Below are 12653 nucleotides of genomic sequence, written 5' to 3' on the forward strand. Positions count from 1 at the left end.
AGTGAACACATCTATGTGCCGGGAGGGTGGCGCACACCAATTCCATGGAGACAGAAGTTTCTGCACTCAAGATACTTTCAGACCTCTCCCTATGTACCCCTTCATCTGAGTGTCCACCTGTACCTTTTGTCATAGCCTTTGCTTTGTAATAAACTGATAAACATAAGTAAGTGTTTACCAAGTTCTGTGAGCTTCTCTAGCGAACGATGGATCCAAGGAGATGGTTGCAGGAACCTCCAGTTTGTAGCCAAGTCAGAAAGAATGTATGGTTAACCTGGGGGCCTATTACTTGCCATAGGCTTCTGAAGTGAGGCCAATCTTGTGAGACTGAGTCCTTAACCTGTGGGATCTGTGGCAACTCTGGTCAGTGTCAGAATTGAATTAAATTTCAGGAAACCCAGCTGGTGTTGGAGGATTGTTTGTTGTGTGGAAAACCTACATATTTGGTGACCAGCAGTCAAGTAGTATTGAGAATATGGAAATACCCCTTGAGTAGTGAGCAAGAGAGAAACAGGAGCATTATCATTCGACAGTATTAAATACATTTTGTAGCTTTATTTTTTAAAGCAGGCAAAATGTTTTGTAACATAACAAAATCATAATATCTAAATTGTTTCTTTTGTATGTTCAAATTTTACTATGATATTAATTTTAAGGGTGTAGACTTTTACTTGAATCTAGGATCATTATATGGAAAGTTTAAACAAAATGAACACACAGGGTTTTGCCTATTTCTAGAGTAAATACATGGATAATTGTTTTTAAATCCACACCAAATACTGACTTTTAATTTTCCTTTGTTATGTATTGGAAAGCAATCTCTGTTTTAGAAGGAATGAGCCAAACTATCCAAACACGTTATGATAAGCATTGCAAAGAGACTGGGGAAAAGAAATTTTTTCCTTTTTGTATAATGAATGGATTATTAATTGCTGAACTGAAATAATAAAAAGTCATCAAATATTAACTTGCATTCTTTTAAAAAATAGAACAGGTATGTAATTAGCATTAAAAATCATGAGAGTTGTTACTATAAATAATAATAAAATGTTAAATTTTGTAAATTTGAAATTGGCTATTGTCTTCATCTCATGAAAAAGTGGTGAAAATATTTAAATAAAATAAAATAACAATAACTTTGAGGTGTTTACTTTCAATAATTCAGGATCATAATCAACAAATGATCCCCTAATCTTCTTAATCACAAAACACTGAACAAAGGGTGTGGATTTAACATTAGAGATTTATATTATGAATACAAATTACTCTTCCAAAACAAGATCCTGGTGATGATCACTCATGCACTATGATTTCTGTGGACCAAATTCTATTCCTCCCAAATTTACCTGTTGAAGCAAAATTTAAGAAATGAAGATCTGATTGAAATAAAGAGGTGTTTATTTGGGGTTTATTAGGACTGTAGCCCAGAAGACACAGATTTGAGAAGCACTTGAATTATGTTCCACCGGACTAAAAAAATGGAGGAAGTTTATAAAGGCAAAAACTGCAAAGCCACAGTGAGAAACATAAGTTATTTTTCAAGAATTTTAACTGGAGCTGCCAAGAAGTAAGGGTGTTGGTTAAGCAAAGATTGGTTTGAGTCTGAACATAGTTACAAGGGGGGACCTTGAGACCATAGGCTCTGCTGGTCAATGTTGTTCTAAATATAGCTGGTGGTGTCCTTGGGTTTGGTACAGTTCAGAAAAGAACTCAAGTTTTCAGAGGTGCATGGATATGTCTGAGACCAGATTCTCAGTGGCTACCCAATCCCATTTTTGTATGCCTGAATTCTGTTTACTCCATTCTAATTTTAATTTGTCATCAAGTTCTAGCCCCCAGTGTGACTGTATTTGAGAGAGAACTTTTAAGGAGGTATACAAGGTTAAATGAGCTTATATGTGTGGGCCCCAATCCAATAGGACTGCTTTGGGCCCCAATCCAGTAGGCTGGCATTATGAAAAAAGGAAGCGATACCAAGAATACACACAGAGGAAAGGCTGTGTGAGGATAAAATGAGAAGGTGGCCATGTTCAAGCCAGGAAGAGAGGCCTCATGAGAAACTAAAGCTGCCAACACCTTGATCTTGGTTGGACTTTCAGCCTCCAGAAGTGTGAGAAAATAAATTTCTGTTGTTTAAGCCACCCAGTCTCTGGTATTTTGTTATGGCAGCCCTGACAGACTAAAACAATAGTGTTGATCACTCGTATATTAAGACCAAATAAAATTTCACAGAAGAATGTCTTTTATTACATCATGTGCTATGTTCCACTGTGCAGCGCCCTTAATAGTATTCCTATGGCATTCTTTTAAAACAATAGATCAACAGCATAATTAAACATGTATTTGGGGAAAAAAAATCTTTATTCCAAAAACATTGCCAGTTCCTAAAACATTCCCTCATTGTTCAAAAAAATGTTGGTACTTTATTATGTGCACTATATAATGCTAGGACTTAAACATTTGAGGATGATTCAGAGCCAATATGGATGGGACTTATGTCTGTTTCTAAAATTTCCAAAATGTTTCATATATATTAAAAGCTAAACTCACAGTAATGAACATTGATGGGAAAATAATCATTAATTTCTATTATTCAAATATAGTGAATAGGATTCTGTTCCTCTTATTCTCCTTTATCCAAAACAGCCTTGCTTTATGTGTTTTATACTTCTACCTTGTCTAAGCATCCTTTTGAAGAAAGGATTCAGGATTAGAAAAATTTCAAACTACTACTGAAGTACTACATTCACGAGGCTAGGCCGTAGTTTACTTATAAAATAATGATAGACAAAATATCTGAATTTACAAAGATCAAATTATTGAAAAAGCTATTACCAATAACCTTCCAAAAGTATCAGACACAAAATAGTTTACTGACTTTTTTAAAAAAAACTGTAAGGAACTGTGTTAATTAGGCATTATTTAACTTGAGTGTTTTCAGAAAGACTTATAGGTTATACATTGTATATACTCATGGAGCAACTGTGTAGGCAAAGAATACAGTACACAAATGGCATAAATGGAATATGTTTCTTTGTCCATCCATTTTTGGGTCCCTCTGGGTGTGCTCCATACAGATTTCACATACCAAAGGCATGTACGTAAAGTACCCCAGTGCCCGGTTCCAGGGAGTAAGCCCAAAGTCTACTACTGTTGGGAGCCTATCATAGTGAACTGGTCACATTGGTACATTCTAGCTACTGGAACAGTCTTAAATATCAACACCCTCAAAGCTCCAGTGTAACCAAGCTCATATTATATGTTCAACTACTAATACTAAATAAGTCTAGGAGGCTAATACATCGTGCCCTAAAATTACTCATGAAACTACAGTTCCAAGAATACCATTTATATACAGTTTATCAATATAGTTATATATAGGATTCCATAGTGGTCCTCAGGGGTCACCATAATGCTCTAAGAAATTCTGTTTAAGCATTCTGTGATGTAGAAATACATGCGTGTCACAATCTTTTATGATCTGACTCCTAACTACCTCTCTAGTTTTACTTGTTTGTTTTCCTTACCATTCTTCACTCATGTTCATGCTTTTCACTCGGCTTCCTGATACAGATCTCCTAGTTCTTTCTCCAATGCATGTCCTTCCCTCCCCCTGACCTCAGGGCTTTGATGCTCCTTGCCGTGCTCTCCACACCACCCTTTGTGAGAACATTCTTTCTCATCATAGAGCCACACTCACCTCTTCAGAGAGACCTCCCTGCAACACGCTACCTAAGGGTCCACCCTATGGCACTGAGCATAGTCTGATTTTATTTATGCTCTGTCTCTCCCACTTAAATGTAAGGTACAAAATGAGATCAGAAATGTTATATTCCCAGTGCCTAGAACTGTGCTTGTTATGTGTTATTATGCTGGCATATATTTTTTACTTATCAATGAATTCACTTTATTTGGTTTATTGCTTAGATAAACAAAATAATTTGATTTGAAAATAGTTTGAATGCTGAAGCTATTTTATACATATATTGGCAGCTAGTATTCATAATCAGATTGGTCCATATATAGTCAGTATTGGTGTTATACATGTTGGTCCTACTAAGGTCATCTATTTATTTTTTAATTACTGTAGATATTTAAGCACTGACAACATCAAACATGCTCTGTGTCTCTAGGCTTTTATGCTGTGAATGTGTTATAACACATATGGTACATACCTAACATTTTCTATCAATCCTGCAGACACCATGCCTTTGAAGTTATTCTTTCTTAATTGCTGATGCTTATAGAAAGTCTATAGTTGCAGGAATCTTGCCTTTTTTTCTTTTTCCTTTTTTTTAGGTTTCAAAAATATTTTCTGAGAAAGTTTCCCCTCAGAAACTCAATAGCATCAAAGACAAAGACTTGCCTCGCCTTCCAGATTAATGTATAATTATACATAAAAGAAAAGTTTATAGGGATTAGTATTATTTATATGCAATAATATTGTTAACATCTGCTTTGGGGGAAATAATTTGTAGAATTTCATTTTTTTCCCTCGTTTCTTCAGATTAGCCAATCCTAACTCCTCCCTGCAAATTAAAAAATTGATCATTTGGGGTAGCTCTTGTGGTTCAGTGTTTTAGGGGATGTCAATCACCTTTAAACCTAAGGTATTGCTCTGAACATGGGGCCACTGAACTTGAGCCCGAACCATAACTCAAATTTTCCAAGCCTCAAGCACTAGCTCCGGTGACGAATGGAACAGATTCTAAAAACCACCTTGCACAAATAATGCTTTTGGATCTCTTGTGCTCTCTTGCAGAGCTGAAACATCTATTTGTCTTCTAAACCTTAAGGACAAAAATGAATTAGTCTTTCTACTGCTAATCCAATTGGTACCATTTTTCCTCTTGTGATTGACTGGTTGTATGGACCATCTGTCTGTCATTTTAACTACTGGTTTATGAAAGCTTCAGTGTGATTCAAAATTCTATATTCTCCGGTAACCTTCAATGCAGGACTGACTGAATGGAAATGAGAAGGTAACTACCTAGGTATAAAGCTATTTTTAATCTTGTTTATTGTATAAATTTAGATTGCTCTCTAAAGAATAATATTGCTATGATAATTGCTCTGTATGGAAGAGTAACAAGTGACAGTGATTTTTTAAAACATTTTAATAATATTTATTAAATGCAAGATGCAATTATTTTGAGAGGCAGCATAATGTATTGGCTAAGAACATGGATTTAAGGCAGATTACCTGCATTCAAATCTCTACTAGAACCAATAGTCTCTGATAGTCTGCCTTGGAAATCTAGCTGCCTTGGCGTCCCCAGAAGACAGTTTAATCACCATAACTCAGTGAGAACAGAATTCTCCACGTGTGTGCTCTCTCCCTGTGCTACAACCTGGGAAATTTTTCCAACCAGGAATTAAACTGAACTTTACTGATGGAAAATCTGGAATACTCATTCTCAGAACTCATTCATTTTTAAGAGCTTTCATTGACTTAGTATCAATTCAACCAGCCCTCCCTCAAGATTTGATAGATCAATTATTGTAACACTTGTTTTATAGGAAAGAAGAACAATTATGAATAAAACATCTTTTCAAAAAACAAATTCTTAAAAATAAAAGAGTGCCATAGGTTTCAGAAAAGAAGAAAAATACATTATTCTAAATCCAAATGTAGTGTTTAATGGAAATGATCCAAAGAAAAAATGAAAATTATTCATTCAAGTCAAAGAACTGTTAGGGCAAATTTAATGCTGATTAATCTATTAATGGCACCAAAAGAGACTCTTGATAACCATTAAATCAAGGAAGTCTCAAACTATAAGGCATAGAACTAAAGAAAGGTAATATAATTTGCAGCAAGGTGATATGATTTGGGTACTTAATTCTTTTTACTTATCCTGGTGTCTGGCCTCTATAACCATATTAAATAAATTACTTAAATAAATGCTGTTAGTGAAGGTCTGCTTAAACACTTAAAAAATGATCAATCATTGGGCTTCCCTGGTGGTGCAGTGGTTGAGAATCTGCCTGCCAATGCAGGGGACACGGGTTCGAGCCCTGGTCTGGGAAGATCCCACATGCCACGGAACAACTAGGCCCGTGAGCCACAATTACTGAGCCTGCGCGTCTGGAGACTGTGCTCCGCAACAAGAGAGGCCACGATAGTGAGAGGCCCGCGCATCGTGATGAAGAGTGGCCCCTGCTTGCCACAACTAGAGAAAGCCCTTGCACAGAAACGAAGACCCAACACAGCCATAAATAAATTAAAAAAAAAAAATTTGATTCTAATCATGTTGTGTCTTCTGACCACATTTAGGTATTTCGAAAGAAAAACTATAGAGTTGTGATCATGTTATAAAGTGTACAAAGACGCTCAGGTTGCTCCCACATTAATTGCTATTGTGGTGAATTACAGAATACCACCAACTTATTTTGAAGATACAAAAAAGAAACACCGATAGCACATCAGTTAAGTGTGACACTTGAAAACTGCATTCTGGGCTTCCCTGGTGGCGCAGTGGTTGAGAATCTGCCTGCCGATGCAGGAGATACGGGTTCGAGCCCTGGTCTGGGAAGATCCCTCATGCCGCAGAGCAACTAGGCCCGTGAGCCACAACTACTGAGCCTGCGCGTCTGGAGCCTGTGCTCCGCAACAAGAGAAGCCGCGATAGTGAGAGGCCCGTGCACCACGATGAAGAGTGGCCACCGCTCGCAGCAACTAGAGAAAGCCCTCGCACAGAAACGAAGACCCAACACAGCCATAAATAAATAAATAAATAAAATTTAAAACTGCATTCTTAGAGCTGAAAACCCTCACAAAAAATTGATGAGATTAAATGAGTACTTTCTTACTTTAGCTATTAACTTCGATTGATACCTGATCTTTTTATGGGAAAAAAAAAAAAAAGGAAACAGAGTACAGCTTTTGAGGCTTTTTTTTTTCTTTGTTTTTTTGAGAACCAGTACACTTGAAAGAAATATCCAACACAAATTCACTGGATGCAGCAAGAAATATCCTTTCCCTCCTTGGATATCAAACACTATTCCTGATGCAGCAAAAGCTTAAACTCAGTATATTTGGTCCTGTAGTTCAACTTACGTGCTGAAATTTTAGAAAACAATTTTAACTGGACCCACTACTCATTTTCCCTTTTGTTCCCTTCTTCCAAATATATAGCTTACTTCATCATTACAGTTTTCCTATACATTTCTTTAGTGCTGTTTAAAAGATGAACAGTTTACTTTTCTCTCCCTTATAAGATCTAGTCATTCATTGAAAAATGATCTTTAAAAATGCCTACGAGATCATCAGATAACAAGTTATGTGAAAACAGATGAGCATCATTTAACCCCAGCATCAAAAAAATATGTTGAAATCAAAGAGATTTTGAAGCTAAATAAATATTATAAAATGTATGTTTTGAAATTACACTGGGAACTCAATAAACTGAGGAAGGATAAGATAGACCAATCCATAGCAGCTCACTGTGCCACCTTCACAGTCCCTTGGGCTTGTGGGTTAGCTGTGCAAACCAGATGTAAAAGAATGGAAACCTTTTATTCCCACTTCTGTGGTTCTCTGGGTACTGTCTTTTACACAGAGAGGAAATGCAAATCAAAGTTGCCTAGGTAAAAAAAAAAAGTCTTCAAATTAAGACTTCTAATGTCTTCATATATTGACCTTTAAAACTTTAGAAAGTAATGAAAGCTGTTGGGTGAGGGGTAAAATGAACAAAAGCTTTAGAACGCACATAAAAATATGCAACAATACTGCCATCTATCGCTTCAAATATTTGTCCTTCTCAGATATCACAATGTATGTTTCATGTTTTAAAATAACAATACGTGACTTACATGCTGCTTTTGGTTTAATTAATTTTATACCAATGTATATAGCATAGAGCATTTGAATACAAAGAAGAATTTCTTAAATGATGCTATATATGTCATATAAGAAATGTGTTTATCATTAAGTAGATACAATAACTTCACCAAACAGCATTTTGCTTTCTAAGGTTTTCTTCTACACTTATTCAAGATGTGAGTGGAGGTCATGCTTGGTGAACCAGCTATGAATAAAAATATAAGTTGTGTTTAGGGTAGGGATGAAATATTTATAAATAAACAAAGCAATGTATAATTATTTACATAATCACACTGTAATTAAGGCTGCTTATAATGTTTGGCATTACATTTATGCCACACTTCTACATATTTCAGCCTTAAAGAAGGTCTGCTTGAAGAAAAGGAAAGACAGGAAAAGATTTCAAATTCTTTTCCTGTCACAGGGAGACACAAAGAAGATTGTCACCAGTCTGGTTTCTTCCCAAGTTCTTTGCTTGACCTTGAGCTTAAGTCAGCCTCGTGTTAGGAACTATTGTGATGAGTTGAATGTATTATAAACTAATCTGGCTTTCAGGGCTTTAGTGTTTGCTCAAAACCTCATTTTGAAGAACTAGGATCAAATTTCACTGCTTTTATCAGCTCCTGGAATAACGGGATAATAGAGCTTATAAAGAAATAATGCAATCAGGCTTTCATTTTTAAATTCAGCAGTCTTTTTTGTTTGTTTTGTTTTGTTTAATTTTTGCCTTAGAATAAATTATGCAAGTACTGGGCTTATATCTATGTTCAGAATTTTCAAACTAAATCTTATTATTTACATTTCTATTCAAAGGTAAATGCTCTTTCGATGTTTTATTTTTATTTTATTTTTACTGAAACTGCATACTGTACCATGATTACTTTGTTTTAAAAGCTTGAATCTATTGGGCAGGTTGATCTGTCACCCTCTCCCCCCATGGCTGTGTTGATTCTGTCTGGTAGACTAGACTAACATAGATTTCTTACTATACAGTGATCTAACTAAAGAGAACATTTGTACTTAAATCATTCTTCTCAGAATATGGTTACTTGTGTTCAGATTTTGTCTGTTTTCCATCAAAGTTTCCATTGCTCTGGTATTGTTAAATTTGGTTACATAATTGCTGTACAGTCATGAAAGAGATTAGCCTGACAGTTTTTGTGTTGAGTCATGAAAGGTGTTGATGCTTGTTTGCCCCTTCACAGTCAAGAACATCCCAAAGAGAAGTACAGTTTCAGGACAGAAAACCCGGAAAATTGATCAACGATCAGGACAATATGGGAAAGAGACAACCATCTTGACATAACCACTGCAATCTTCTCCCTGTCAGAAATCAGTGAGTCAATAATCACAGGGCAGCCGTTACCCTCCTTGTGAAGCAGCTAGCCAGACTACTTCATCTCCTTCACTACTATGTCATTCCCCTCCCCACAGAGGGTAACATGTCTCTGAAACTGCAGGGTTAAGCAAGGCAATATGATCATAGGAATGAATAAGCAGAAACGATGCTGTATTAATTCCCTACTGCAGCCAAAACAAACTATCACAAACTTTGTGGCTTAAAACAACAAAAATAATGAAAATGTATTATTTTATAGTTCTGGGGCTCAGAAATCTAAAATGGGTCTCACTGGACCAAAATCAAGGTGTTAACAGACATGAGTACCTTCCAGAGGCTCCAGGGGAGAATCTGTCCCCTTGAGTTTTCCAGCATCTAGATGTCGCCCACACTCCTTGGCTCATGGCCCCTTACTCTGTTCAAAGTGCATCACTCCAACTCTGCTTCCTTCATTACATATATTCTCTGTAAATTTGATGCCCTTACCTATTTCTTAAGAAGACACTGATTACATTGGACCCACCCAGAAAATCTAGAATAATCTCCCCAACCCAAGATTCTTAATTTAGCTAACTGTAAAGTCCCTTTTGCCATGTAAGTAATATATTCACAGGTTCTGGAGATTAAAGCATGAGTTTTTTGTTTGTTTGTTTGTTTTCCATTCTATTTGAATTCTTGAATCGCTTTATTTCATAATTTGGCTTACATATGCTTTATATCTAACAAACACATATCTAGTTCCTGTTACATTAATCACTAAGCTGTTTGTTGAAAAGTATTATTTTATTTTCATTTTAAGATTTTAAGATTTTCTTTTAATTCCAATTACACAAAAATTAAATTTTCTTCATATACTTTTAACAGTCAGACATATTTTACTTTTAAAGTCCATGAACTAGTTAGTGGCAGTATTTTAATAACCTGGTATATTAAATTTTAAAGTTTAACATTAGCAAAATTTTGCTTTACAAATTCACTTTTTTAGAATGACAAGAAATATATACAACTTAGAATTCATACTCAGACAAATGTCCTTTTCCTTTCCTCAAAATTAAAGCTTTAAAAAGTACAGTATAAAAGTTTTAGATATGAAGGCACTGCCTAGCTCTGCATCACATGGTTAATGTATACCAGGGATGTAACTTGCAATGAAAGTTTCATAAGTTAATACTCTTGGACACGGTGAATTCTAAAAGCTCTGGTTTTTCATTCACTACCACAACTCTCCAATAACTAAGGAAAAATATCAAATGAATTACCATGTTATAAAGTCCCTTCTACAAACTAACCATGGCCCACCTTTCAATCTTATCTTAGAACACTCTCTTTTGCTTTGTTTGTATTATTTACAGAAGCTCTTTTTTTATCTTTTTTTTTTTTTTTCAGTTCTTGAAAAGAATTAAATTCTTTCCTGTCTTGGTGCCTTCACATATGATTTTCAGTGTGCCTGAAATGATATACCTAAACTCACTTTTTATAGAATGTTTAATGCTTTTTGGGGTCTCAAGCTATTTGTGTATTTGTGACCTTGCAATCTCTCTTAAAGGCAGGCTGAGGAAATATCTTGCACACCTAGTGAGTTGTCATTTCTTAAAAAAATAAAATAAAATAAAAAGAAATAAATGCAGCAAACTTCTTGCTGTAAACTATGGGTTTACTTTAAATTTGAAAAAAAAAAAAAAAAAAAGGGCATGAATTCATGATAAATATAAAACTTCCAAACAATACAAGCATGTTTTTTAAAAAAGTATGATATAAGCATCAGCTCCTCCAATTTTAGCTCTAACCAAAGGTTTACACGTTAATAACTTGGTTTGTCTTTTCCAGACTCTAACTGAAACCGTGCACCTCAGATTGGGACTTGAACCAATGGTCTTTTAAATGAGATCACACACCTGGTCTCAGGACTTAATGAAGCTCAGGATTTTTATGTCTCTTTGCAGAAAGAATTCAGTGAGAGACAAAGTGATGGGTAAGAAGTGGATTTATTCAGAGAGAAACACAGTCCCTAGACAGAGTGTGGGCCATCTCAGAAGTCAAGAGGCCCCAAAACATGGCATGGTTAGTTTTTATAAGCTGGTTAATTTCATAGGCTAACGATGGGAAGATTAGTCCAACCATTTCAGGGAAGGGGCAGGAATTTCCAGGAATTGGGCCACCACCCACTTTTTGGCTTTTTATGGTTAGCCTCAGAAGAGTCATGGTGCTGGTGGGTGTGTCATTTAGATGCTAATGTATTATAATGAGCATATAATGAGGGTCAAGGTCCACTGGAAGTAGAATCTTCTGCCATATTGGATCTAGTTGGTTCTAACCAGTTTTTGTCATATTCTATGGCTATGTCATTCTTTTAAAGGTTGTGCCCTGCCCCCTTCCCTCCTGTTTCATAACCATATATGAATGGTTATGACTGGAGCAATTTCTATTTCTGAATGTAAAAGGTAACCAAAAGTCATTACAACCATTAAACAATTTAATAATACTAAAAGATATAATTTAGGAATATCAGATAACTGTGGAAGCAAGGAAAACGATAAGAATTTAAATTCCAGAGAGGAAAGATCCTTTTAGGATACAGTATATGCATTAAATCAGACTTTGTACTGTGTCTCTAACAGGAAGAATATGTATATGTGTCTGGGATCAAAGAGTGTGAATGCAGGAGTCACCCAGTTACCCCACTTATTGCTAGAGATTTTGTGCTTCGTGTCCCTGTGATTCTGGGCTGTGTGGGATTGGAGCTTTTGGTCACCAAAGGGAGACCCATTTTTGTCAAGGAACATGGGAAGGATCTCAATAAACTATAAACTCTGACTGTTTCCGGGATATTTTGGACTTCTTGTGGCCAGCTTGAGTAGGAATTGCTATGCAGTCAGGGACAAATGACCCTAATCAGCAGACAGTGGTTGAGTTGCCATCAAGCAATGAGGGCAAGGAGGAATATGTACTGAACCCATGTGACAACTGGTGCCTCTGCGTTCTTCATTGATGTAATCTAATTGTGAATAGACTGGAACAACAACCGGATCCTGAAAAGAATATAACTGCCAAAGACTTAGATCCCTCTGTAATAATGGCTTGGATCCTACTAATGAGTCAGTCACCAAAAACTACCAAAGTGATAGCTGAAGGGATAGCTGAGTTGAGGAGAATTTAGAATGAATAGATGAGGCGGGGGAGGACGAGTACCTGTTGCAACCTGAAGATCATCTGCAGAAACAGAATCTATAGTGTATCCTATTAACCTCCCTCTTCTAAATTTCACGTCAGAAAGAGAAGCCCCCAGCCACTATGGGGGAGCTATTCTATAACACTGTCTAGAAAGTAGATCTGTGTGGTGCAAGTGGTAAACTGTATTCACTATGAAAATGTGAACTCAGATTTACTACTTCTGGGAGGACTGTTGAGGAATGGCCCCAGTGCTGGCCCCTGCTGTTAGGCAATACATAGGAGACAAAACATACAGAGGGAAACCTTCAACATATTTAA

This window comes from Balaenoptera musculus, chromosome 4, assembly GCF_009873245.2.
Source record: "Balaenoptera musculus isolate JJ_BM4_2016_0621 chromosome 4, mBalMus1.pri.v3, whole genome shotgun sequence".
Taxonomy (NCBI): domain Eukaryota; kingdom Metazoa; phylum Chordata; class Mammalia; order Artiodactyla; family Balaenopteridae; genus Balaenoptera; species Balaenoptera musculus.